Genomic DNA, 5,000 nt, shown 5'->3' with positions numbered 1-5,000 from the left:
CTTGTAAGAAAGGGCCTGATGCGACGATAATCTTCTATTAAAAAGCGAACATAAAAATGCAACCACTTCATTGTTCGTGGATTATGAGACCTTGTCGCGAATCTCACTCACCTCATTCACTGAATGAACGATGTGTTTGTCTTGATAAACCAAAAACACAAAATCTATAATTTTTAATTTGAATTTTGAAAAGCTTGACAGGAAGTACCTCATGTCAAGCCATCATATAGTTGTCCACCCATCATAAAGTTGACAAATACCGTCTTACCAATTAAGTACCTCGTGTAAGACTGAGTATATTGTCCCGACTCAGTAAGCGTTACTATGTGTAAGGCTAAGTATGGTATGCGTTTTTACTATATAAACACCAATGAAATACCAAGTGAGCTTTCGCGCGAAAACGTGATATCTTCACACGTGAAAATAGTGAAATATTCTTCAACACTCGAAGATAAACGTCGTTTCTCCGCGCGGCCATGTAATATCCTCTACGGATGTTGAAATGCAAGAAAAAAATTCCAAACTATAGACCATCCTATTAAACATATGTTCTAACAGAGGAGCTGCGAGTAGTCAAGGGGTTTGTCGGGTGTGGCTTTCTCTTAGCTCTGGTGAAATATCTGCGGCTGTCTGAGCGGTTTTGAAAGTTTGGTACTCTCTGGTTACATGAAAGTTTATACATTGTTTCTGCGAAAGTTTTGATTGTTTATTGGCGTCCAAAGGAGTTTGTTGTTGTTCTTGCAGTTCGGTTGGCCGTAATGGCGGACCGTAAAGGTCGAAGCGTCGTGTTTAAAGTTCCACATCATTCGAGTTTAAGGCAGCTTAAACTAGCCATCGAGAATGGAATTAAGTCAAGAATCGTTGTGTTTCAAGATACGGGTGCCGGAGAATTTCTTGTTGAAGTAGAAGATGCTGAGGATTTGGAAACGTTGTTCGAGGAGGGTTTTGATGTCGAAGAGAGTCACATTTCTTGTCATCCACCGCAAGGTAAATATACAAATGTTAGCATTATGAATTTGCGATCCTACATTCCAGATGAAGATGTTAAAGAGGCTTTAAAGGAGTACGGTGATATTAAAAGTGAAGTCATACGTTTAAAATATAAAAAGGATCACGATCAAGCGGGTTTAGAAAATGGTAATCGTTTGATCAAGATGTTTTTCACGAAGCCTTCTATTCCTTATTCACTTCGAATCGGTGGTGAATGGTGTAGAGTGATACATGACAACCAACAGCCCATTTGTAGTCAGTGCCATCAAGTTGGTCATACGAGAAAACGATGTCCCGAAGTGAAATGCGTAATTTGTAAAGAATACGGACATATGTCATACATGTATATCTGTGAAAAGCGCGAATCGGTAATCGAGGTGAACCCGCAGAATGTTAAAAGTGGAGATGATTCTACGAGTGTTGAAATATTAGAAAAAGAAAAAATCAAGTAGTAAAGGGATTTCTGTGGATTCGGAGAAAATAGCTGTGGCTGGAAACGATGTTGAAGATATGGATTCTGAAGAAAACGTTCAAGGTTGTAAAAGGCAGCACTCGGACTCGGACTCCGGCTTTGTTGCGGTGCGCCGTAGGCAAAGAATGAACCCTGTGCCGAATGTAAGTTGTGCAAAACCTCGAACGGAGAAACTCATCAGTAAAAAAGTAGATAATGGAAAAACATTATCTGATTCATAATGGCTCGTTTGTTATCTATTGCCCTTCTCTGGTTAGCCGTAATGACCATTTTGGCAAGTATTAATGCCCGGGGCTTACGCTCTCCTGATCGACGAAATTTAGCTTTCCAATATTTTATTCGGAAAAGGTTTGATATTATTTGTTTACAGGCCTAGGAGACGTATTGGTCTGAAGATCTTGAAATGCAAATCAAGCGAGAGTGGGATGGTGACAGTTTTTTCGCCCATGGGACGGAAAATTCGCGAGCTGTTGGCATTTTAATCCATTCCCGCCTTGAGCACTCAACAAGGCATGTAGATGCGATAATGAGGGTCGCATTGTAAATATTTGCGTTCGACGAAGGAGAACGCTTCCTAATTTGGTGGGTTTCCTGTGAACGCTAGCGAAAGCCCTGAGGGTTTTTTGGGCTTTCTAAAGGGCGGGCAATTATGACGTCACATTCTCGTTGCGCAAAGGATTCTGCCTCGTGCGACACAAAATTCTGTCTTCTTCGCGAACATCGAACATCGGGTGTTGGCGGACGTGTTGTTGAAGAATTTCGTAGCTGCTGCGGCCGTGTTGTTGAAGAATTTCTTAGCTTTTTGGGTTTCACTATTAAAGTTACTATTGTTCATGTTGCTGTTTAAATACTTCGTCTTTCTAATTTAATGTTTCAACTAATTTCCTCCTATGTTTTTTGTATGATTTTAGGTAAATTCATTGAACTTCGAACGCACTTATTAATCTTTGATTACGGTCTTGGATCGATTTCTTTCAAGTGAATTTGACAACATTGTAGCTGGTGACTTCAACTGCATCATGGAAGCGAAACTTGGTAAACTTGGAGGAATCCAAACCCGAGAAATTCTGCAGTCGCTTCTCTGAACACTATAAATCTGCGTTATGACTTGTGTGATATTTGGAGGTTTCGCCATAGAAATGAACGGAATTTTACCTGGACTGGGAAGAATGCTTGGGATAATTCCGTTATACGGACACGTATTGACTTCTTTTTGACAAGTAAAACGGTGGATCAATTTGTTACTTCTGTAGATATTACACCCTATCCTCATTCTGACCACGATTGTATTTGCTTGACCTTTGATTTTGACCAGATAAAGCGTGGCCCGGGCTATTGGCACTTTAACAATGATCCTTTAAAAGATCCTCTGTTTCAAGCTGATATGGAACGCTTTTGGGGTTGCTGGCAGAGCAAGTTGGATGATTTTGATGATCCGCTCAAATGGTGGGACAGGGCAAAACAGGAGTTTAAAGCTATTGCAATAAGGCGCGCGAAGATCCGTCGTAAGTTGCAGGGGCATGAACGTTTTTTAGCTGGAACGCGAACTGGATCGTTTGCAAGAACAGGCTGTAAATGGCACAACTCGTGACATACAACGCTACCTCTCAGCAAAAGAAAAGCTTAGGCAGTTGGAGTCGGTGGATCTTGAGGTCATTAAGGTTCGAACAAAGGCTCGTTTCATCGAAGATGGAGAGAAAAGTACACGTTACTTCTTTTCGCTGGAGAAAAGCCGCAGAGCAGACCAGACCATTCGAGTTCTTACAAAGGATAGCTTGGATACTGTATCTGATACAAAGGGATTACTGTCAGAGTCTTATGCGTTTTATAAAAAGCTCTATTCCGCGGAAGTGAGTGATGAAGAAGCTCATTAGGTGTTTCTGAACGATGCATTGCCAAGATTGCCTGATGATGCGTGCGAATTGTGTGAGGGAGAGCTTTCGGAGGAAGAGCTTCGAACAGCTGCTCTTTCGATGGAAAACGATAAATCGCCTGGAATAGATGGTTTGACGTCAAACTTTTACAAGCATTTTTGGCCTCTATTTGGCAACAGTCTGACACGTGTCTTCAATTACGCCTTTCTGGCCGGGCGCCTTTCGGCATCTCAACGACGTGGGATAATTCCCCTATTGCTTAAAAAGGGAGATCGAACACTGCTTAAGAACTGGAGGCCAATTACACTACTGACGTCGGATTATAAGATTTTAACCAAGGCGCCTGCTAATAGGCTTCATAAAGTACTTCCCCTTATTGTCCATTCTGATCAGACTGCCTCCATTAAAGGTCGCACAATAAATGACAACACGCGCCTTTTGCACGATGTTATCACGTATGCTAACGAAGAGAATGTCCCGCTCGCCTTGATCTCCGTGGATCAGCTGAAAGCTTTTGACCGCGTTGCGCACGGGTTCCTGTTTAAGACACTTGAGCGGTTTGGTTTCGGACCCAGTTTCTTGAGATGGATCCAAGTCATATATAACTCAGTCTCTAGCTCTGTTAAAACGAATGGTTGGTTCACAGCTTTTATTGGCTTGGAGAGAGGACTAAGGCAAGGATGTCCCTTGTCCATGCCCTTGTATGTCTTGTCGGTTGAAACATTGGCGATGAACATCAGGAACAACCCTAGAATACATGGGATCATCCCTCCCAACTCCAATACGGAGTTCAAACTTTCCCAGTTTGCTGATAATACCACCTTACTTGTAACAAATGATGACTCCATTATAGAAAGTTTTTCCGTTTTTGACTGCTATGAGCGTGACTCTGGGGCCAAAATTAACAAGGGCAAGTGTAAGGGATTATGGTGTGGAGCTTTTTCACAGCGTACAGAGCAGTTACATGATTTCGACTGGTACAATGACTTCATCCCGGAAAAGATCCTGAGCCAATATTTTGGCAACGTGGACTGTTCTCGGATAAACTGGGAAACGAAGATTCAGAAAATTAATAATATCATCGGAGTGTGGCGGCACAGAGACTTAAGCCTTAATTAAGAGAAGAGCCCTTTTAATTAATAGTCTCCTTACTTCCACATTGTGGTATAATATTATATCCCTCTCTGTACCACCTTGGGCCTGTGCGCAGATTGAACAAGCCATCTATGGGTTCTTCTGGAACAACAAACTGATCCGCTTGTCAATAGGGACATTCTCGCTCTACCTCACAGTGAGGGCGGTTTTAACATCCCTCGCCTGGAAACTAAAATTCAAGCATTCCGAATGAACACCTTGAAGCAGCTACTCACAACAGAAGATGCTCACTGGGAGAATTTCACAGCTCATTTTCTCCGTGTAGCCAATATGAAGCTCGGTAAAATGACCTTGGCCCTGAATTATTCTTTGCAGAACATTAACAGAGACATTCCATCCTTTCACCAGGAGCTGCTCAGAGCCTGGTACAAGCATAGCCAATATCGTACACGTTTCCAGACCCCAGTATCTGTCTCGAACATTCTAAAAGAACCTCTATTTCTGAATGGCTTGATTACTTCAAGGAACAGGACTTTGATATATGGAGATTAAATCAAAGCCGGAATTAT

The 5,000-nt window shown here is 42.0% G+C and overlaps 1 long non-coding RNA gene across 2 annotated transcripts in view; it reads right to left on the bottom strand.

Moving 5' to 3' along the window:
- The window catches only part of LOC137997822 (uncharacterized), a 9,087-nt gene extending 8,885 nt beyond the window's left edge, over positions 1-202 (bottom strand). For both annotated transcript variants that reach the window (XR_011122607.1, XR_011122606.1), the window contains exon 1: positions 112-202. This is a non-coding gene — a long non-coding RNA (uncharacterized lncRNA). The remainder of the gene's footprint in view (positions 1-111) is intronic.
- Positions 203-5,000: the final 4,798 nt, after the last annotated feature.

This window comes from Montipora foliosa, chromosome 3, assembly GCF_036669935.1.
Source record: "Montipora foliosa isolate CH-2021 chromosome 3, ASM3666993v2, whole genome shotgun sequence".
In the NCBI taxonomy this organism is placed as follows: Eukaryota; Metazoa; Cnidaria; class Anthozoa; order Scleractinia; family Acroporidae; genus Montipora; species Montipora foliosa.
The sequence above is the reverse complement of the archived record's forward strand: the minus strand, read 5'-3'. Positions and strand labels throughout refer to the sequence as shown.